Source organism: Magnolia sinica, chromosome 16, assembly GCF_029962835.1.
Source record: "Magnolia sinica isolate HGM2019 chromosome 16, MsV1, whole genome shotgun sequence".
NCBI classification, from domain to species: Eukaryota; Viridiplantae; Streptophyta; class Magnoliopsida; order Magnoliales; family Magnoliaceae; genus Magnolia; species Magnolia sinica.
The window spans coordinates 7,265,003-7,289,795 of record NC_080588.1 but is presented as its reverse complement, the minus strand read 5'-3'; the positions used below and the strand labels follow the sequence as shown (position 1 = coordinate 7,289,795).

The following is a 24,793-nucleotide window of genomic DNA, read 5'->3' as shown; positions in this document are numbered from 1 at the left end:
GTACTTATTTCAGAGGTGGGTCCACGGAGGCATTTATATAATATAATATTACTTAAAAGTTCACATGTACGTATCATATGTACATATATAAAAAGAAAAAGAGAAGACGTCCAGGCCTGACGTTCTGATGGACGGCCTGAATGATCCATATCATCAAGGTGGGAACCTATATGTGGCCCACCAATTTGCGTAGGGTGAGGCCCACCTGCTGGTGCAGGGTCCCTAACCATGGCAGCCCACCAGCTTTTTGGTGAGGCCCACCTGCATTTGGTGAGGCCCAGCTGAAGTTTGGTGAGACCCAAAGTCTGTTTTAACACTTCCATTGCCAACGTACACAACCAAGCTGTTTTTGGAGGTCATTTCCGGCCCAAACGTGGTTCTTTTCCGGTCGTTTCCCGACCCACCTCGGTGTCCAACGGAGGCGCGGTGGCTGCCATTTCTTTCAGCCAAGGAACGGCCCGAAATGGGACGTTATCTCCTTCAGTTTCAGACTTATATCAGTCCGAGTTGCAGCCGACAGAGCTCGTGTTGGGAGCTGCTCTTGGACTGGTTTCAGCCCTCGGCTGGGGCCATCTTCATGCCGTTGTTTGGCCCCGAACATGTCCCACACTTAGGCTGGTTTGGCCTTAAAACAGGGCCTGCACGTAGGCCACATTCAGCCTTCAAACAGAGCCTGTTTTTGGCTCCATGAATGGTCCTTGTTGATGGGTGTTTTTCAGCCAAGGTGAGGTGTGATGGGGCTTAGTTTTGGTTTTATTTTTAGAGAGAAAAAGAATGGAAAAGGAGGTCTCACCTTCCACAGTTGGGTCTGACCCGAACTTGGGCTGACACGCACACAACCACCTCCTTCTTCCTCTCTTTTCTTTCTCCCTCCCACTTAGGTGGTGTTATGGTCCCGCACTGACTCGGCTCGGTCCGGTTTTCACGGACTCGGTTGGGGCAGTGCGCTCCAAGCTCACCAGAAACGTCACTCTTCCTCTATGTTTTCTCCCTCTCTCAGTTTTCTCTCTCTTTTCTCTCCCACTTTCCTTCCTTTCTCAACTCTCTTCTGCGTGGAGTCCGTGAGAGCTGGGCTCCCCAGTTATAGGCAGGGAGGGGGAAGATCCATCGGCTGAGATTTGCTCTGCAAATCTCCAGGCGATGGCTGTCGATGGCCGCCTCTGCTTCTTTCTCAAAATAGCAAAACGCGGCTGTAATTCCTCCCGGTTTGGTCGTTTTTGGTTAGAGGGAGAGAGCTGGAGTCTGCACGTCAGCAATCCCCTGGGTAAACCGACGCAGTTCTCCCCATAATACCAGTGGTCCGATCGCCGTCTGTTCATTCATGACAAAACGGACGACCAGGGATCGATTCCCTTCGTCTGATTTCGGGGGGCCATTAGTGGGCCCCACCGATAAAATGGGCGGTCTGGATTGTCCGGAAAGTGGCCAGGGTGGGCCACTTTGAAGCTCAAAGCCAACGTTTTTAAAACAGAGTGTAGGCGGGAACGTTTTTGAGAAATCTGGTATTTGAGTTCGGTCAAACGTTGGTTGACCACCAAAGTTGTCCAGTGCACATCGTATATTAGTGTTTGGGGTGTACGTGCACCTGGCTTTGGGAATTATCACGGCTTTGGTTGTTGATCTGCTCCGATCAACTGTCCTAGGGCTCGGTTATAAAGGTTTCAGTCTGTTTTAGGGCACAGCTGAGGCCCAGGTGAGCCGTATCATGCATTTCAAGGCTGGATTTGGCCCAAATGATGTGATCTGATGGTCAAGAGAGTTTTATACTTGTTTTCAACGGTTAAATACATGTCTACAATACAGAGATACCCTATTGGTTATCCGCTGACTTTCCTAGATTGAGTTTTTGAAATAATGCCAACACAAGTTGTCTTAAAAGTTTATCTGGCTTAAGTCATTCGATCATGTTTACCTTTTTGATTGGCGTGGAGTGTAAGCTGAGTCTCCAGAGTCGGGGTGGATGGTCTTAATGTTGCTTGGGAAATCCTGCCCTGTTAAGTCATTAGGTTGACAGGTCTCAAGTTTTTTAATAATTGTGGGTTTAAAAAGGTAACACCCGAGTATCCAATATACAGGGTGTTACACTGTATCAGAATAACCTCTATATTTCTCTAGGAGGAAAAGAGAAGAAATCAGAAAGGATGACAGATAATGAATTGTTTTTATTAGATCGGAAGGCTTTAGGAACGATCCGACTTCTTTGTCTAAGAGCGTCGCCTTCAATATATCCAAGATGAAAACTACAAAAGAATTAATGAAAGTCATAGCCACCATGTATGAAAAGCCCTCAGCGTCTATCAAGGTTCATCTTATGAAACAGCTATTCAACATGAAGATGTCAGATGGTGGGAGCGTGGCTAAACATCTAAACGAGTTCAATACAGTTACGAGACAGTTGGAATCCGTTGGCATTATTTTTTAGAATGAGGTCAGGGCGTTATTGATCTTATCCAGTCTACCAGATAGTTGGGATGGTTTGGTGATTGCTGTGAGCAATTCTTCAGGGTCGACGAAGCTGAAATTTGATGATGTGGCCGGTTTAATTCTCAGCGAAGAATCTAGAAGAAAGACATCAGGAGTTTCAGGGGATTCAGAGAATGCTTTAAATGTTGAAGGAAGATGAAGATCACTGAACAAAGGAGGCAATAAACACAGACGTTTTAAGTCGAGGAAGAAGTCCAAGGGATTGAAAGATAAAAACGGGTGTTGGCATTGGGGTAAGAAGGGACACATGAAACGTGATTGCAGGGCGCTCAAGAAATAAGAAGGAAGCTCTCAAGGCGGGAAGGATTTAGTGAATCTATCTGAGGAGAGTGAGATGGAGGCGTTAATCTTGTCTCTTGATGTGAGGAATGAGTCTTGGGTTATAGACTCGGGTGCTTCGTTTCATGCCACTTCATGTAAGGAAGTTCTACGTAATTATGTATCAGGTGACTTTGGGAGAGTCTACTTGGGTGATGATGAGCCGTAAAGTATTGTTGGAAAGGGAGTCGTTCATATAAATCAGAAAGACGGAACAGCTTTTAAATTGAAGGATGTCAGACATGTACCGAGTTTGAAACGAAACTTGATATCAATGAGGCAGTTGGCCAATACCGGTTCTATGACGACATTCACCAGTGATTCCTAGAAGATCACAAAAGGTGCCTTAGTGATATCTCGAGGCAAAAAAAAATGTACTTTATATGTGACTTCAGAATCGTATAATTCACTCGCAGTCACATCAACTGGAGTGAATGGGCAATTATGGCATCAGAGGTTGGGACATATGAGTGAGAAATGGATGAAAGTGCTATAGTCAAAAGGGAAGCTACAAGGGCTAAAAGTCTATTGACTTGGAATTCTGTGAGGACTGCGTGTATGGCAAGCAGAAGAGGATAAGTTTCAAGAAGATAGGACGCGCTCCAAAGACGCATCAGTTGGAGCTTGTACACGCTGATGTGTGGGGACCGGCACAGGTATTATCTCTTGGTGGCTTACGTTATTTTGTTTCTTTTATTGATGATGCTAATAAAAAATTGTGGGTCTATTTCTTAAAGCATAAATCTGATGTATTTGATGTATTTAAGAAGTGGAAAGTTATGGTAGAAAATGAGATAGGTAAAACAGTAAAATGTCTCAGATCAGATAATGGGGGAGAGTACTGCGATAAGAAATTTGAGGAGTACTGTGCAGCAAATGGAATCAAACATCAGAAAATGATTCCAAGGACACCACAACAGAATGGTGTGGCTGAGTGCATTAACAGGACCATCCTTGAGCGCACCAGGAGCACGAGGTTACATGCAGTGTTGCCCAAGACCTTTTAGGCAAATGCTATGAATACTGCTACATATCTCATCAATAGAAGTCCCTCAGCACCATTGGATAGTGGGCTACCAGAAGAAACATGGACTGGGAAAGAAGTGAACCTTATACATCTCAGAGTGTTCGGTTACACTTTATATGTTCACATTGATGCAGAGCACATAAATAAGCTGGACGCGAAGTCCAAGAGGTGCACATTTATAGGATACGGGTAACATGATTTTGGCTACAGGTTTTGCGGATGCAAAAAATAAAAAAATCATCCGAAGCAAGAACATAATCTTCAATGAAAAAGTGATGCATAAGGATAGTGTGCAAGAAAATAAGGCCGAGGAGAAAGAATTCGTAGAGTTGGAAGAGTTACCGAACACGGGTGTTACAGCGCCACAGGATGATCATGCACAGGAGCATTATGAGGCAAAGCCACATACACCAGTTGTGAGGAGGTCTACTCGAGAGACGAGACCCACGGTCCGATACTCACCCTCCTTACATTATCTACTACTGACAGATAATGGTGAACCAGAGTGTTTTGAAGAGGCATTACAGTCGGATACATGGGTTAAGTGGGAGCAGGCCATGGATGATGAGATAGACTCTCTTGAGTCTAATCATACATGGGAGCTAGTCACTCTACCCAAAGGTAAGAAAGCTCTTCATAACAAGTGTGTTTACATACTGAAGGAGGAGCACAATGATTCGAAACGGTACAAGGTTAGACTGGTTGTGAAAGGGTTTCAACAAAAGACAAGTATCGATTTCATTGAAATATTTTCACCGGTAGTGAAAATGTTTACGATTCGCATGGTCTTGAGTATAGTGGCTACGGAGGACTTACATCTAGAGCAGCTAGATGTTAAGACAACCTTTCTTCATGGGGACCTTGAAGAAGAGATATATATGCATTGGCCGACAGGATACATGGCACTAGGAAAGGAAAACAAAGTGTGTAGACTGGAGAACAGTTTATATGGCATAAAGTAGGCCCCGAGGCAGTGGTACAAGAAGTTCGACAGTTTCATGTCGGGATACGGTTTTAGGAGATGTCATGCAGACCACTGTTGTTATTTGAAGAAGTTTGATACGTCGTACATCATCCTTCTTCTGTATGTTGATGATATGCTTGTGGCCAGTTCAAGCATGAAGGACATCTCAGATCTCAAAAGACAACTGTCTAGAGAATTTTCCATGAAGGATTTAGGAGCTGCAAAACAAATCCTAGGCATGAGGATAAAGCGTGAAAGGAAAAACAAGAAACTGATTTTGTCACAGGCAGAATATATAGCCAAGGTACTTGATCGCTTCAATATGGGAGGTGCTAAGTCGATTAGCACTTTATTAGTAAACCACTTCAAGCTATCTAAGGAGCAAGGGGTAAAGACGTAGGAGGAACAAGACTACATGGCTAAAGTCTCATATGTGTTAGCTATTGGGAGTCTCATGTATGCTATGGTGAGCACGAGGCCAGACATTGCTCAAACAGTGGGAGTTGTTAGCAGGTTCATGAATAACCCCAGGAAGGAATATTGGGAAGTTTTGAAGTGGATTCTTAAATACCTAGTAGGTACTAAGAATGTAGGGTTATGTTATGAATTCAGATTGGACAGGAGATATCGACAGCAGAAGAAGCACTACAGTTATGTTTTTTCTCTTGGTAGTGCTGCAGTCAGTTGGGTCTCTCAGTTATAGAAGATAGTATCTATCAGTATGACAGAAGCGGAATAAGTTACGGCTACAGAAGCGTGCAAGGAGATGGTGTGGATGCAAGGTTTCATGGAAGAGTTGGGTAAGAAGCAAGCAGATTGCAAGCTGTACAGTGATAGTCAGAGTGCAATACACTTGGCTAAGAATTCAGCCTTTCATTTAAGGACCAAACATATTGACATCAGCTATCACTTCATACGTTTGTTACTGGAAGATGGATCGATTACTCTGGAGAAGATTCATACAAATGAGAATCCTGCGGACATGCTGACCAAGGCGGTCACATGGGAGAAACTGAAGCTTTGTTCATCTTTGATTGGTCTTCAGGCTTGAAGACAGGGAGGTGATGTACTCCAGATGTAGAAAACGATGGTTTATGGTGATGTGTCTCCAACGGAGAGATTGTTGAGATGTGGAGCCACATCTGGGGTCTGCTCGACCAATCGAGTGCCCTGCTCGACCGGTTAAGTGGCCCACTCGACCAGTCATGGACTGGCTCAACTCATTTTCCAATGAGTTGTGATTTTAGATTTTCGAGGTGCTCGACCAGTCGTGGAATGTGCTCGACCGGTCGAGGCTGCCGCTCGACCGGTTGAAGACTCCACACGACTAGTCGAGCTTACGCAGATTTGAGTCCAGATTTGATAAGGACTGCGAAAATTTGAGTCGGTTTTCGCAGAGGTGTGAAAGGGAAGTTGCATAAACTATAAATAGGTGTCCCTAGGGTTTTTCTAGGGTAATGGGAAAGCTTTTCTAGGTGAGAGAAAATAATTCTAAGGTGTGGGCAAAAAGTTTTCTCTATACTTCCAAGGGAGAGGTTAGTATATTACCTTGTAATTTTTATTTTTCTTCATAGTGGAAGTTTGCATCCGTGGTTTTTTACCCTTGTTGGGCTTTTTCCACGTATATCTTGTATTGTGGTTTATTTGGAATGCTTTGATTATATTTCTAGTCTATATTTCTTCTTGTTTATCATTTACGGGTGAGACCGGAGATTGGATCTCGGTTCACTGCGTTGTTGGCGTGTTGCGCAACACCCCACTTCAATTTGATTTACGCAAATACTTTGCGTATGGATGCATAAGGGGTGGAGTGTTATAGCCTGATACATAGGGCTGTTTGAGTTGAACTAGGATACAACAATGTGGAGCCGTGGGAGAGAGTTGTGATGGGCTTCAAACTCTCATCCCCACAAAAACTATATAAGAGAGAGCTGGGTCCCCGATCCTGCACAATCGCAGAAGCCTGAGTCTCATCTATTATTATGCACACGGGTGCGAAGGAGAGGAAGATTATAGCATTGTTTTTTTGGTATTCTACTTTGGCATCTATGGTGTCTTAGTTAGGTAAGCCATCCGAACCCTAAATCTCTATGTCCTATGCACAAGCAGATCTCTGGGATTTCTGCATCCAAATAATTTAACACGAACCACTCATAGTCTTAACCCGAACTAAAAATACTTAAACACAATTTTTAATTTAAAACAAACTTTTTTATTATACACTAAAATGAATGAGAAAAAGTCTATTTATAGACTTTGTGAAGACACCTTTTAAGGGTATAGAGACACGCTTTGAAAAAGGGTTATGACTATTGGGTTTAAACCCAATTGGTGTAACCCTTAGGCTTGAGAAGATACAACCTGTCAAAATAAAAAATATGAAAGGGTGCAACCCTTCGGACTTGTTGAAAAGACACATCCGTATGACACGTGCGCACCTATGGCCACGACCTGTCTCAATGGATATTTTGAAACACCAATTTGATTTAAAATAATTTAAAATACAACAGGTCTCACCAACCTCCGCCACGAACAAAGATATGACAGAGTAAGTCGACCAACACCTCTTTTTTAAAATTTCATTTCATTTTCCCTGCATTACTTTTATCAGTATCTGATTTCTAATTTCTTCTACCCTTGTCTTTCTCTCGCAGAAGCAAGTAGATGTGAATACAAGCCTTCTATTGGTGGGCTATTATGCCCCATGCTACCTTTGAATTCAAATACGCTGCTAGCAATGCTCCTCTCATGGGTGATTAGACCCTTCCAACTCTCAAGAGCCAGCTGCATCATCATGCTTATTGCCTACATTGCCTATCTCTTCTTCCAGTTGAAGACCCACCTCCAACTTTTTGAGGCGCAAGAGGTGGATTCCCTCTTTAATCTTCATATTTCTTATTTCTTTTAGCTGTCACACATATATGCAAGAAATACAATTCGTGTGCTATTTGTATGCCTTTCTACATCTTCTCTTGCCATAATGAAATTCACCCGTTTGTGTAGGAGATGATAACTAACACTCTCTATAAATGATATGATCAGGAAGACGATGATAGCAATGATGTTGTCTCTGATGAAGAGCCAGTTATAGGATTCACCAATGCATTTGCTAGGCTAGCAGGCATGACGGTTGTAATCACTCTCTTATCTGAGTACGTTGTGGGCACCATTGAGGTATGATCAGTATTCAAAATATCGGTATCGCGTTATGTATCGCACCTTTGGGATACATATACATATTGGTTATCGCATGGGATATATTGGTTGTATCGTGTAATGTATCGTTGTTGTTGGAAACATGGGAAAATTAGTCAATTTTTTCAATGAAACTTCAATGATTATTAAAAAAATACATCAACACACACTTATAAATCAAAACATTACAAAAAATATGCACATAATAGGTTTTCTTTGTATGGTGAGAAAAATAAGTTTACAGAAAAATCTGTGTTTTTGTCTATGTGTTTTCGACAGTCAAAATGGACTGCTATATATAAGCTTACAAGAGCAAATCAAGATCCTAAATTACAGAAAAATAAAATAAAGATTTAACTAATTCCCTTAATTGAAGGGATTACAAATCTCCTAAATATATACATGAAAGAATATCTCTTAATTTAAGCTAACATAATTATAACACTCCCTCTCAAGTTGGAGCATGTATATCCAGCATGTTCAACTTGATTCTTAATTCTTTAAACACATTTCCTCCAAGAGCCTTTGTAAAACATCCGCCAGTTATAATTGAGATGGAACAAATTTGGTAGTGATCTGACCATCCTATATCTTTTCTCTTGCAACAAGGCAATCAAGTTCTATGTGTTTGGTGTGCTCATGATATACTGGGTTTGCTGCTATGTGGAGAGCAGCTTGATTATCACATAGCAACCTTGCTGGTCTTGTAGAAACTTGCATATCATTGAGTAAAAATCTGGGTTGTCGCTGTCATGGACCTACTCAACTTCTGAGGATGATCTTGAAACTGTTTTCTTTGCTTCTTTGCTTTCTATAAAATCAATGAATTCTCTAAGAACACACAATAACCTATAATCGATCTTCTTATCATAGGACAGTTTGCCCAATTAGCATCACAATAAGCCTTTAAGGCAAAGGAATTGTTTGAGGAGAACAATAATCCTAAACTAGGACTGCCTTTCAAATATTTGATAATGCGAAAAGCAGCATCCCAGTGAGGCTTTCTCGGAGCATGCATAAATTGGCTTAGAATATTAACTGAGTATGTAATGTCTGGTCTTCTAATTGTGAGATAGATTAGTTGTCCAACTAACCTCCTGTAGCGAGCTAGATCATGTAGCAGATCACCTTGATAATCTGTGAGCTTCAGATTCATTTCCATGGGAAAGTTTGATGGTTGAGCACCCAAGTATCCAACATCTTCTATGATCTCTAAAGTATATTTTCATTGAGAGATAACAATACCTGCTTTGGACCTTTCAACTTCCAACCCAAGAAAATACTTAAGGAGACCAAGATCTTTAATATGAAATTGTTGATGAAGAAATTGTTTAAGACTTTGTATAGCAGTTGCATCATTTCCAGTTATTACTATGTCATCTACATAGATAAGCACCATAGTTATATATGAGCCTTTAGTCTTCACAAACAAAGAATAATCTGAATGTGATTGAACAAAGCCAGCCTGTTTGATAGCATGTGAGAATTTTGCAAACCAATTTCGAGGGGCTTATTTAAGCCCATAATGAGACTTATGCAGTCGACATACGAGTTTCTCCCCCTGTTAACAAAGACCCGGTGGTGGAGTCATGTACACCTCTTCCTCTAAATCACCATGTAGGAAGGCATTGGTCACATCCATTTGATATAATGGCCAATGTCTAGCAGCAGCAATAGCAAGAACACAGTGAACAGTGGTTAACTTGGCAACAGGAGCAAATGTTTTGGTGTAATCCAAGCCTTCTTGTTGAGAAAATCCTTTAGCGACTAATCGAGCTTTGTAGCGTTCAATTGTGCCATTGGAATTGTATTTGATACGATAAACCCATTAGCTGCCAATGGGGCGATGACCGACAGGTAAGGGAACTAAGGACCATGTCTTTTGGGTAGTGAGAGCATTAAGTTCATGTTGCATTGCCTCTTGCCATTTGGGATCTATGACAGCCTGAGCATATGAGTGGGTTCTAGGACACTCGAAATGGTATTAACAAAGTGTTTATGAACAGAAGACAGAATCATAGGAAAGATCGGTACTTAAAGGATACCGAGTACCTAACTTAGTCAAAGATGCCTGTTTTGAACTTGCAGTTGATGGCATTGTACTAACTTATTCACAATGAAAATCTTAAAGGAGGGTAGATGGCTATCTAACACGTTCACTTCTTCGAAGAGGAGGTGCAGCAGGAGATATAAAGGAAGAAGGAGAAAAAGGAGAGGATGGAGGAGTGATCCCGGATGATGAAAAAACAGGAAGAGTTGTAAGTGGAGGTGAATCAGTGATATATTCAGATATCTCAGGTTGGAAAATAATGTTTTCTGGTGAGTTTTCTGGAGCAAGAAAATTGATTGATGAAAAATGACATCATGACTTGAAAAAAATTATTGAGTATTGAGATCATATAAGCGATAGACTTTTTGGCCTATAGGATAACCGACAAAGATGCATTTTCTAGCGCGAGAAGCAAATTTGTGAGATGGCTGCAGATTGGTTGCATAACAAAGACATCCAAAAACTCTCAAGTGAGAGTAGATAGGTGGTTTGTTATACAACATTTCATATGAAAATTTATGTCGCAGCACAGGGGTGGGAAGACGATTAATAAGATAGGCAGCGGTAAGTAAACTCTCCTCCCAAAAATGCAAGGGAAGATTAGCATCAATTCTTAAGGCCCTGCCAACGTTTAAAAGATGTCAATGTTTTCGTTCAACTACACCATTTTATTGAGGTGTAGATGGGCAAGAGCTTTGAAATAAAATGCCAATGTTGGAAAAATAAAATTTCATGGAAATGAATTCTAAGCCATTATCGCTTCGAATGCATTTAACTTGGTAATTAAACTGAGTGTTGACAAAAGAGATGAAGGTTTTTAGTAATCCTTGCATTTCAGATTTGAATTTCATTAAGAATATCCACGTGAATCGAGTATAATCATCAACGATGGTTAAAAAATAATGTGCCCCTGTATGAGTTGCAGAACAAAGGGGTCCCCAAATATCACAATGAATAAGATCAAATGAATGTAAAGTTTGAATAGAACTTGAAGAAAATGGTAGCCGTGTTAGCTTAGCCAAATGACAAGTTTCACAAGAATGTTTAAAATCAAATCCAAATGAGGGAATAACATGGCTCAAAAAATGTGAAGATGCCTTGGAGGGATGTCCTAACCGCTTGTGCCATAGAAGGTTTGTAGTAGAATCAATATGATAGGTGACAGAGAAGGAAGTTGGTGCAGACTTCACTGGAGGAACAAAGTAGTACAAGCCATTAAGCTGCTTCCCCAATCCAATCATCTTCTTCGAAGTTAGGTCCTGCAATATACAAAAAGTGGGAAAGAAGTGAATTGAACAATTCATGGTAGTTGTGAGTTGACTCACTGATAGTAAATTGATATGGAAAGATGATGCACATAGAATGTTTTTAACATGCATATGATCTGAGAGTTGTGTGGAGCCAATGCCAATTATCTTAGAATATGCACTATTGGCCAAGGTTACTTGAGAAGACAAAGGAGAGGTATTAGATAGTAAACATGTTGTGTGATTTGTTGCACCACTATCAATAATCCAATGATTCAAGATTGACTTTTGGACACTAAGGGATGAGCAGAAAGGGGCAAAGATACTTGTATATTTTGCTCTGGTAGAATTTTTACCATTACGGAAAAATGCTTTTATTTGTACAAGCTCTTCAGAGGTGAATTGGGGAGTCTGTTCTGTTAGTATCTAGCAGGGGTGGTGATCGGACGACGCAGGGGCGGTTTCGGATCAGGGAGGCTTTGATACCATGAAAGCAAAGAGATGCAGAAGCCTTTCTGTGTATATGAGACAACCCAATGGGGTTAAATATATAGATATTACAATCATCTATACAAGGAAAGAATAAATGCAGAATTCTCTATCTATAGAAACAAGATATATAAGGTATGGATATACAAGGTATGTGAGCTGTCTAACATCTCCCCTCAAACAAATGCTGGTCATCGACAAGTAATAGTTTGCCAACAAGAAAAGAGTGACGTGCAGACGTGAGGGACTTGGTGAGAATGTCAGCAATCTGATCATGGGATGCCACATGTGGAAGAGAAATGAGCCCAGACTGAAATTTCTCGCAGATAAAATGACAATCAACTTCAATATGCTTCGTCCGTTCATGAAAAACCGAGTTAGAGGCAATCTGAATTGCAATGAGATTATCGACATGGAGTGGAGTGGGATTCTGTAGAGGAAAGCCCAAGTCTGAAAGAAGTCCACGTAACCAGACGAGCTCACTACACGCAATTGACATCTCCCGATACTCGGCTTCTGTACTCGATTTGGAAACAGTGGCCTGCTTCTTACACTTCCAAGAGATGAGAGAAGTGCCAAGAAAAACACAGTAGCCAGTGGTTGATCTTCGTGTGAGAGCGCATCCAGCCCAATCAGCATCCAAATAAGTATGAAGATCCAGAGTCGCCGTGGAGGAGAAGAACAGAGATCGATCTAGAGTGTCACGAAGGTACCGTAGGATGCGCAACACCGCAGTCATATGAAGAGTCTGAGGCGTAGAAACAAACTGACTGATGACTTGAACAGTGTATGCAATATCAGGATGAGTCATAGTTAAGTAAACCAGACTCCCAACCAGACGGTGGTATAAATCGGGCTGTGCAAGTAGATCAACATCGTCATGGCCATAATGAACGTTAAGTTCTAAAGGAGTCTGAACCGTCTTCTGATCCGTCAATAATGCCAAGGCGAGAAGATCCTTGGTATATTTACGCTGGTTGACCAGAATCCCACGGTTAGAACGTAAAAATTCAACTCCAAGAAAGTATGTTAGATGGCCGAGGTCTTTCATCTTGAAGGATGCTTGCAGAACTTCCTTTAAAGCCGAAATGCCAGTAGCATCACTACCAGTCAGTAGGAGGTCATCAACATAAACCAGAATAATTACAATGCCGTGAGCAGTGGTGCGCAAAAATAAGGATGGGTCATGACCACTTTGAGTAAAGCCAGCACCCGTAAAACATCGTGAAAGCGTTGGAACCATGCCCGTGGTGCCTGTTTGAGGCCGTACAGGGCTTTCTTTAGGCGACATACCTTATTGTTGGGAATTAAAGAGCCAGGAGGAGGTTTCAAATATACGATTTCTTGGAGGTCTACATGAAGAAAGATATTTTTCACATCCATCTGAGAGAGTGGCCATGAGTGAACAGAAGATATAACCAGAAGAGTACGAACAGTTTTCATCTTGGCCACAGGAGCGAAAGTCTCATCGTAATCAATTCCGTATTCCTGTTTGTATCCCTGAGCGATAAGTCGAGCCTTGTATCAATCCAATGATCCATCAGACTTGAGCTTGACAGAATAAATTCATTTACTACCAATTAGCTGTTGGTCAGCAGGTCGAGTGACAATGTCCCATGTATGGTTATCATTTAATGCCGCAAGTTCTTCTGTCATAGCCTTCTTCCAATAAGCATGAGCGGCTGCCTGAGAATATGAAGTAGGAATAGAAACAGTATCCAGAATAGCATTCATGGCAGACATAGAGTATATCAAGCGATCAAGCGCTCGATGTTTATGAGCGGAACAGGTACAGTAGGTTCGGGTTGAGTAATAGGTGGTGGATCTGTACGTGGTCGACGTGAGTAAACCTGCAACGGACGAGGGAGAGTACTCGAGGCAAACGGAATTTCAGGAAAGGTGGTTAGACCAGAAGAGTTTGGAGTGTGCGGAGGAGGAGGAGAGGAATGAAATGCAATATGTTCAAGAAAAACAACATGTCGTGAAACCCGAACACGACGAGAAACAGGATCATAACATCGAAAACCCTTTTGAGTTTCCCCAAATCCCAAGTACATACATTTGACTGATTTTGGAGATAGTTTATTACGTTCACGTGAAGCCAGGTGAACATAACAGATACAACCAAAAACACGGAATGTGGAATATGCAGGAGGTAAGCCGGTGAGAACAAAGTAGGGAGATTTACTGTGTAGAACTTTGGTTGGCATCCGGTTAATCAAGTAGACTGAATGTAACATGGCTTCCGCCCAGAAGGAACGAGGAACACCCATAGCTGTCATCAGGGTGTTGGCAGTTTCAACAATATGACGATTTTTCCGTTCAGCCACCCCGTTCTGTTGTGGAGTATCAGAACAGGTGGTCTGATGAATAATCCCATGACTTTGAAGAAATGTACGAAATTCGGTTGAGAGATATTCCCCCCTGAGTCAGAGCCGAGAGTTTGAACTGCCTGAAACTGAGTCTTCACCATAGAGTGAAATAACTTGAATTTTTCAAAAACCTGTGACTTTGATTGAAGAAAGTAAATCCAAATGTACTGTGTGAAATCATCAATGAATATAACATAGTATCGTAATCCAGAGAGAGACATAATTGGTGAAGGACCCCAGACATCCGTATGCACAAGTTCAAACATAGAAGATGATTTTGTAATACTTAAAGAAAAGGGAATACACTTGCTTTTTGAAAGACAACAGGAAGAACAAGAATAATCCAAATCATTTTTATTAAGAGAAATATTCCCTAACATGCCAGATGAAATTAACTGAAGTAACCGATCAGAATGAGGATGACCCAGGCGAAAGTGCCACAATTTCCACAATTTATTTGCTGAAGTAATATCTGATGAAGATGGAGAAAAGAAACAACGAGCCGGAGTGACAGATGGATCAAAGTCCAGCACGTACAGACGACCATGCCGCCTACCCTTCCCAAGTACCTTCCCCGTTGCCAGATCCTGCACAAAACAACAGTTGGGAAGAAATATGACTAAGCAGTTATTGGATGTGAGTTGACCAACTGAAATTAAATTGGAGGAGAGGTTAGGGACATGAAACACATCACGAAGAGTGAATTGACGATGAGCAGAAGGAGAGAAAGTCAATGAACCAACGGACTGAATAGGTAGTCTAGTGCCATCCGCAGTAGAAATAGCCTGATTGCCGGTGTAGGGACGAATGTCACGAAGATGGGATACAGCACCGGTCATATGATTTGAAGCACCCGAATCAAAGAACCATGTAGGAGATGGGGATATACCTGACATACCGGCCGCAGAAAGGGCCTGAACGATTTGTTGGAGCATCGCAGGAGTCAACGGAGATGAAATACCTTCAGCAGAAATAGTAGGTGGAGAACCACTAACAGACGGCTCGGAAGAAATAGTGGTAGTAGTAGCAGAAAGAGCACGACCACGACCACCACGGCCACGGCCTAAAGAAGATGCATAGGCACGTGTACGGCAGTCCTGAATACCATGACCAGTCCGTCGACAATAAGCGCACCATTCTTTGCATTGAGCGACAACATGACCCACCTTGTTGCAGCCGCGACAAGTCAAATGAGTGGAACCACGTGTTGGTGTCGTAGTAGACACAGCAAGCACCATATCAGATGACCCCGGAGTTGAGGAAGGAAGAGAGAGAACCTTCAGTCGTTGTTCCTCAGCCAATAAATCATTAATAACCGAATTCAATGAAGGAGGAGGGCTACGGTTCAAGAGAGCAGCCCGACAATGCTCAAATTCCGGACGCAGCTTCATAAGAAATTGTCGTACTTGCGCACTCTCGCGCATAGATTGGAATATCTTAAAGTCATGAGGAAATGTTGGATCCATCATAGCCATCTCTGTCCAAATAGTGACAATTTTGGAGTAGAATGATTGAATACTGTCATCACCCTGAGTAAGGTTAATGAGATCCTGTTCCAGGCGGTATAACCGGGCCGCACTACTCTGTTGATAAATTGTCTGGAGGTGCTCCCACATTGCCTTAGCAGTGCGATGAGGTGTGAGGCCAATAGCAATGGACCGATCGACCGAATCGAGAATCCAGGTAATAATTCGTCCATTGTTCATGTCCCAATCAGCTAATTTTTCGGCATCTGTGGAAGTGGGGATAGAAATAGATCCATCAATGAGTCCCCACAACCCACGACCCTTGAGGAAGTTCTGGAAATGGATGGCCCATAGAGAATAGTTGGTACCATCAAAACTACAACGTGGGGCCTCTGTACGTGATGAGTTCTTGTCCATTGTTCTGAAGTAATTTAAAGTACTCAAAGAGTTGCAGCAGAAGAAGGTGTAAGATGTACCGTACAGCAGGAGATACCCAAGCAATTGTAGTTTCTGGATCTGGCCGAATAACACAGCAACAGCAACGGATTTGAACAGAGATAGGATTCAGACAAGCAGATCTGGAACAGGATGGAACAACAACAGCAGTAATATGTTCGAACAGCAACAGTATTCGGACAGCAGATCTGGAGCAGCAACGGGTTCGAACAGTAGCAGGGTTCGGATGAGCAGATCTAGGACAGGACGAGTAGATCTGAAGCAGAGGGCAGCTGGATGATGCAAGGGCGGTCCGATGCGCAGGAACAGTGACCGGACGCAGCAGGGATGACCGGACGACGCAGCAGGGGCGGCCGGATGATGCAGGAGGGGCGACCGGATGATGCAGGGCGGTCGGATGCGCAGGGACAGTGACCGGACGCAGCAGGGATGGCCGGACGACGCAGCAGGGGCGGTCGGATGATGCAGGAGGGGCGGCAGCAGGAATGGTGATCGGACGACGTAGGGACGGTTTCGGATGAGGGAGGCTCTGATACCATGAAAGCAAAAGATGCAGAAGTTTTTCTGTGTATTTGAGACAACCCAATGAGGTTGAATATATAGATATTACAATCATCTATATAAGGAAAGAATAAACGCAGAATTCTCTATCTATATAAACAAGATATATATGGTATGGATATACAAGGTATGTGAGCTGTCTAACACATGCCAACAAGTAGTTGACGCAATGCCCGCTGTTTTCCGTAAGGAGTAAGAACATAACAAAGATTTTCTAGTTCCTTGTGACTTGGAATGAGAGGATGACCAGTGTTTATGTTGTTGTTGAGCATCAGACAGTGATTCCTTAGAGTTGTCATAGGTTTTGATACTCATAGCATGAATGAGATCAGTACCCTTAGCCTCAATAAGTCCTCGCTGCTTTTCTTCTTCACATAGAAGTAAATATGCCTTTTTAACAATTGGTAGAGAGTGCATTAACATGATTTGCCCTTGCACAGCAGAGTAAGCCTCATTCAATCCCATAAGGAATTGTCCCAGCCGAATCCTTTCTTCTTTTTCTTTTAGATCTTTTTATCCTCTACAAGTACACGTGATGGAAGGACTACAGGTAGTTAGCTCATCCCACAACATTTTCATCTTTGTATAGTAAGAAAAAATTGATTTTTGATTTTGTTTCAATTCAACAATAGATCGTTGAGTTTGATAATGATGAGAAAAATCACCTTGAGAGAATCGTTCTTGAAGATCTGTCCAGATCTCTGAAGGCATTTCAGCATAGAGTATGCTGTTTGTAAGCTCCTGACTTAGAGAGTTAAATATCCAAGAAAGCACCATATCGTTGCAGCGCTTCCATAAAGAGTATTTTGGATCTTTTTCATCTGGGGTGAAAATTGTTTCTTTGATGAACCCCAGTTTGTTTTTAGCATTGAGACTTACCAGCATAGATCTCTTCCACATAGCATAATTGGTTCCATCGAAGACTTTTGGAACAAGAATCATGCCAGGATGATCAGAAGGATGGAGAAAAAAAGGACTTGTGGAATCAATCGGAGACGTAGACATAGCGTGATCAGAGTAGGCGGAAATGATTTACAGAGGCAATAAGATCATTGGCGCTCTGATACCATGAGAAAAATAAATTTACAGAAAAATCTATATTTTTCTTTGTGCGTTTTCGACAGTCAAAATGGACTGCTATATATAAGCTTACAAGAGCAAATCAAGATCCTAAATTGTAAAAAAATAAAATAAAGATCTAACTAATTCCCTTAATTGAAGGGATTACAAATCTCCTAAATATATACATGAAAGAATATCCCTTAATTTAAGCTAATGTAATCTTAACATATGGGGTCCTAATTTATGTTGTCTAACTGAATTGATGCAATTCTATTCAAAGTTCATTCATATAATTTATAAATATAAGAAAACGTGTGGAAACACAACCAATACATTCAAAAGCAAAAGAAGAATCACTATATTAGGTTACATACATGTTTGATTTTATGTTTGGACATAAGGATTGCAACCAAGTGGAAAATTTTGAATTTTTCAACTTTCCGCAACTCTGCCTATCTCCTCTAAGTCTCAAAATTGAAGCTCTCAATCCATGTATTTGTAAAAATTTGACGCTAATTTAACATGATTTACTGAAAAAAAGGATCGAAAATCGAAAATATTCACCAAATCGAACATGTGAGATATATCGCACTACTTGCGAGTTTCGTATCGCACAGGTAGGATACAAGATATATCGTGGGATATATCGGCCAATATCATCGATATTTAAAACACTGGGTATGATTATTAGTTATAGCACTTCCCTTTCCAACTTATTCATTCTCACAACCTAATTACATAGATCATCTGCTTTCTCAATCAGGACGCATCTGAATCATGGGGTCTTTCAGTTAGGTTTGTTGCGCAGCAAGCCAACAACGCAGTGAACCGAGATCCAGTCTCAAGTCTCACCCACAAATGATAAACAGGAAGAAATATAGACTAGAAAAGAATCAAAGCAAAGCAAACAAACCACAAGACAAGATATATGTGAAAAAATCCCAAACTAGGGTAAAAAACCACAGATGCAAACTTCCACTATGAAGAAAATGAAGATTACAAGGCAATATACTAACCTCTCCCTTGGAAGTATAGAGAAAATCCCTTGCCCACACCTTAGAAATATTCACCTTAACCCTAGAATAGCCCTAGGGACCCCAATTTATAATTTTGGCAACTTCCTTTTCGCACCCTTGCGAAAGGTGACTCAATTTTCCGCCATCCGCATCAGATTCAGAAACGAATCTGCGTAACCACGACCGGTCGAGCGGACCCCACGACCGGTGGAGCACCTCGAACCCAAAAACTGATGCTCGCTGGACTTTGAGTCGAGCCAGTCCGACTGGTCAAGCAGGGGGCCACGACCGGTCGAGCGGACCCCACGACTGGTCGAGCATAGGCCACGACTGGTCGAGAACCTTCGACCCAAAAACTGATGCTCGCTGGACTTTGAGTCGAGCCAATCCACGACTGGTTGAGTAGGGGGCCACGACTAGTCAAGCAGGGCCCATGACCGGTCATGCGGCCCCCAAATGTGGCTCCACATCTCAATAATCTCTCACTTCGAGACACATCATCATAAACCTTCATCATCTACATCTGGAGTGCAACACCTCTCCGTCTTCAAACCTAAAGACTAATCAAAGCTGAACAGAGCTTCAGCTTGTCCCGTGTGACCGCCTTGATCAACATATCCGCAGGATTCTTACTTGTATGAATCTTCTCCAAAGTAATTGATCCATCTTCCAATAATGAACGTATGAAGTGATATCTGATGGCAATATGCTTAGTCCTTGAATGAAAGGCTGAATTCTTAGCCAAGTGTATTGCACTCTGTCTGTCACTGTATAGCTTGCAATCTGCTTGCTTCTTACCCAACTCTTTCATGAAACCTTGCATTCACACCATCTCCTTACATGCTTCTGTAGCGGCAACATATTCTGCTTCTGTCGTACTAATAGATACTATCTTCTGTAACTGAGAGACCCAACTGACTGCAGCACTACCCAGAGTAAAGACATAACCTATAGTGTTTCTTCTGTTGTCGATGTCTCATGCTAAATCTAAATCCACGTAGCCTTGTAACTTGATTTTTTCTAAGGATCTACTTCACAGCTTCCCAATGTTCCTTTCTGGGGTTGTTCATGAACCTGCTAACAACTCCCACTGCTTGAGCAATGTCTAGCCTCGTGCTCACCATAGCATACATAAGACTCCCAATAGCTGATGCATATGAGACTTTAGCCATGTAGTCTCATTCCTCTTGCGTCTTTGCACCTTGCTCCTTGGATAGCTTGAAGTGGTTAGCTAATGGAGTGTTAACCGGCTTAGCACCTCCCATATTGAATCGATCAAGTGCCTTGGCTATGTACTCTACCTGTGACAAAACTAATTTCTTATTTTCTTATCACGCTTTATCCTCATGCCTAGGATTTGTTTTGCAGCTCCTAAATCCTTCATGATAAATTCTCTAGGCAGTTGTCTTTTGAGATCCGAGATATCCTTCATGCTTGAACCGGCCACAAGCATATCATCAACGTACAGAAGAAGGATGATGTATGATATATCAAACTTCTTCAAGTAACAATAATGGTCTGCATGACATCTCCTAAAACTGTTTCCCGACATAAAACTATCGAACTTCTTGTACCACTACCTCGAGGCCTGCTTCAGGCCATATAAGCTCTTCTTCAGTCTACACACTTCATTCTCCTTTCCTGGTGTCTCGTATCCTGTCGGCTGATGCATGTATATCTCTTCTTCAAGGTCCCCATGAAGAAAGGCTGTCTGAATATCTAGCTGCTCTAGATGTAAGTCCTCTATAGCCACTATACTCATGACCATACGAATCGTAGACATTTTCACCACAGGTGAAAATATTTCTGTGAAATTAATACCTACCTTTTGTTGAAATTTTTTCACAACCAGTCTCGCCTTATACCGTTTCAAACCATCATGCTCCTCCTTCAGTCTGTAAACTCACTTTTTATGAAGAGCTTTCTTACCCTTAGGTAAAGTGACTAGCTCCCATGTACGATTGGACTCAAGAGAGTCCATCTCCTCATCCATGACTTGCTCCCACTTAACCCGTATATCTGACTGTAACACCTCTTCAAAACACTCTAGCTCACCATTATCTATCAGCAGTAGATAATGTAAGGAGGGTGAGTATCGGACCGTGGGTCTCCTCTCCCGAGTAGACCTCCTCACAACTGGTGTATGTGGTTTTACCTCATAATGCTCTTGTGCATGATCATCCTGTGGGGTTGTAATACCCGTGTCTGGTAACTCTTCCATCTTTACAATTTTTTTCTCCTCGGCCTTATTTTTTTGCACACTGTCCTTATGCATCACTTTTTCATTAAAAACTACGTCCTTGCTTCTGATGATTTTTTTGTTTTCTGCATCCCAAAACTTGTAGCCAAAATTATGCTGCCCGTAGCCTATGAACGTTCACTTCCTGGACTTCACATCCAACTTGTTTCTGTGCTCTGCATCAATGTGAACATATGAAGTGCAACTGAACACTCTGAGATATGCAAGGTTCACTTCTTTCCCAGTCCACGCTTCTTCTAGTAGTCCACCATCCAATGGTGCTGAGGGGCTTCTATTGATGAGATATGCAGCAGTATTCACAGTATCTGCCTAAAAAGTTTTAGGCAACCCTGCAATAACCTCATGCTCCTGGCGCGCTCAAGGATAATCCTGTTAATGCGCTCAGCCACACCATTCTATTGTGGTGTCCCTGAAATCATTTTCTGATGTTTGATTCCATTTACTGTACAATACTCCTCAAATCTCTTATCATAGTACTCTCCCCTATTATCAGATCTGAGACATTTTACTGGTTTACCTGTCTTGTTTTCTACCATAACTTTCCACTTCTTAAATACATCAAATACATCAGATTTATGTTTTAAGAAATAAACCCACAGTTTTCTACTAGCATCATCAATAAAGGAAACAAAATAACGTGAGCTACCAAGAGATAATACCTGTGCTGGTCCCCACACATCAGTGTGTACAAGCTCCAACAGATGCATCTTTGGAGCGCGTCCCGTCTTCTTGAAGCTTACTCTCTTCTTCTTTCCATACACGCAGTCCTTGCAGAATTCTAAGTCAATAGACTTCAGCCCTAGTAGCCTCCCTTTTGACAATAGTACTTTCATCCCTTTCTCACTCATATGTCCCAATCTCTAATGCCATAACTGCCCATTCACTGTAGTTGATGCAACTGCGAGTGAACTATACGATCCTGAAGTCACGTACAAAGTACCTTCCTTCTTGCCTGGAGATATCACCAAGGCACCTTTTGTGATCTTTAAGGAATCACTGGTGAATGTCGTCACATAACCGGTATCGGCTAACTGTCTCACTGAGATCAAATTTCTTCTCAAACTCGGTACATGTCTGGCATCCTTCAATTTCAACGCCATTCTGTCTTTCTGATTTATATGAATGTCTCCCTTTCCAACAATACTGCACGGCTCATTATCACCCAGGTAGACTCTTCCAAAGTTACCTGACACATAATCACTCAGAACTTCCTTACATGAAGTGGCATGAAACGGAGCACCCGAGTCTATAACCCAAGACTCATTCCTCGCATCAAGAAACAAGATCAACGCCTCTGTGTCACTCTCCTCAGATAGATTCACTGAATCATTCCCGCCTTGAGAGGTTTCTTCTTGTTTCTTAAGCGCCCTGCAATCACGTTTTATGTGCCCCTTCTTGCCGCAATGCCAACACCCATCTTTGTCTTTCGGTTCCTTGGACTTCTTCCTCGACTTAAAACGCTCGTGTTTATTACCTCCTTTGTTCAGCGATCTTCCTCTTCCTTCAACGTTTAGAGCATTCCTTGAATCCCCTGAAACTCCTGATGCCTTTCTTCTAGATTCTTCACTGAGAATTAGACCGGCCACATCATCAAATTTTAACTTTGTCGACCCTGAAGAATTGCTCACAGCAATCACTAAACCATCATAACTGTCTGACAAACTAGACAAGATCAATAACGCCCTGACCTCATCCTCAAAAACAATGCCAACAGATTCCAACTGGCTCGTGACTGTATTGAACTCGTTTAGATGTTCAGTCACGCTCCCACCATCTAAAATCTTCATGTTGAATAGCTGTTTCATAAGATGAACCTTATTGGATGCTGAGGGCTTTTCATACATGGTGGCTAGGGCTTCCATTAATTCTTTTATAGTTTTTACCTTGGATATATTGAAGGCGACGCTCTTAGACAAAGAGAGTCGGATCGTTCCTAAAGTCTTCCTATCCAGTATAAACCATTCATCATCTGTCATCTTTTCTGGTTTCTTCTCTTTTCCTCCTAAAGGAATATAGAGGTCATTCTGATACAAATAATCCTCCATCTGCATCTTCCAGAAAGCAAAGTTTGAACCATCAAACTTCTCAATTCTAGTTTTCACTTCTTTCATCATCGCTCCCAATAGAACTAAAGCAATTGCTCTGATACCAGTTGTTGTGCAGCACGCCAACAACGCAGTGAATCGAGATCCAATCTCAAGTCTCACCAACAAATGATAAACAAGAAGAAATATAGACTAGAAAAGAATCAAAGCAAAGCAAACAAACCACATGACAAGATATACGTGAAAAAACCCAAAACTAGGGAAAAAACCACGGATGCAAACTTCCACTATAAAGAAAATGAAGATTACAAGGCAATATACTAACCTCTCCCTTGAAAGTACAGAGAAAATTCCTTGCCCACACCTTAGAAATATTCACCTTAACCCTAGAATAGCCCTAGGGACCCCAATTTATAGTTTTGGCAACTTCCCTTTCGCACCCTTACGAAAGGCGACTCAATTTTCCGCAGTCCGCATCAGATTCGGAAACGAATCTGCGTAACCATGACCGGTTGAGCAGACTGCACGACCGGTCGAGCATGGGCCACGACCGGTCGAGCACCTCGGACCCAAAAACTGATGCTCGCTGGACTTTGAGTCGAGCCAGTCCACGACCGGTCGAGCAGGGGGCCACGACCGGTCGAGTAGGGCCCACGACCGGTCATGCGGCCCCTAGATGTGGCTCCACATCTCAACAAGCTTCATTAGCATGATCTTACTGCCGATTGTTGGAAATGCAGTAGAACATGCTGGTGAAATCATATTATCTTGTAAGAACAAACTGGTAGGGAATGCCAGGTTCTTAATTCTCAGTGCATATATAGAACTCAAATCATTGTTTGTTTGATTTCACTAATAAGTATGAATTTGGATTATAATGCAGGACATTTCTCTGGGCGTTGCCTTAGGCCCTACAACTCAAATTGCAATGTTTGTGGTAAGATTTTAGTGGGGACTCAGAACCTTGATTAAGAATCCTCATCAAAGTAAGCAGGTTTTCTAACCATCTCCTAATATTTGTGATTTAGATACCTTTAAGTGTAATTATTGCATGGATAATGGGCATCCACATGGATATTGATTTCAACCTCTTGGAGACTGGTTCGTTCTTTATCACGGTGTTGCTTACAGCCTTTACTTTGCAAGTATGATCATCTATCTGAATTTTCGAACTTATGAAAACTACATTTCATCTAGACTGTGTTAGCGGGTCCCTCCAAAGTCTCCTATATTGGAAGTTCTCAACCCTCGAGTATTTAGCCTTTTCCCATTGGATGTGTACAAGCAACACATTCTTTTCTTAACCATCTATCATTAGGCCACATGTTGAGTGGTTAAGATCTTCAAAGTTTGCAGATAATTGGCAAGTTGAGGCATCTCTCACAGTCCCCATCGCTCCCCTCCCTTGCACTCTCCAATTAGGAATGCTATGTCGTGGATTGTGATCATTGCAAGGTTTGTAGAAAATTGGCAGGTTGAGGCATCTTCAGCTATTTGTTTGAATGAAGAGGTCGGTTTAACATTTGTGAGCCTCTTGACCTTCTACACGGTTGGTGGTTCCATCAGCCTTGGGTAAGGAAAATCGGATGTGTTTTGATTGGAACATTCATGTTGCCAATGCTTTGATCTCGATGTATGGTAAATGTGGGAGCATGGAGGAAGCCTTTCATATGTTTGAAAGTATGCCCCACAAGGATCTCATCTCATGGAATTCTATGATTGATGGGTAAGCAATCATGGAATTTCATGATTTGTTAATTGTTGTGGATGGAGTGGGATTC

The 24,793-nt window shown here is 42.0% G+C and overlaps 1 pseudogene; it reads left to right on the top strand.

Annotated features, from left to right (window-relative positions):
* The first annotated feature begins 1,140 nt into the window (after window positions 1-1,140).
* LOC131229849 (vacuolar cation/proton exchanger 3-like) lies at window positions 1,141-24,178 on the top strand (annotated as a pseudogene).
* The last annotated feature ends 615 nt before the right edge of the window (window positions 24,179-24,793 follow it).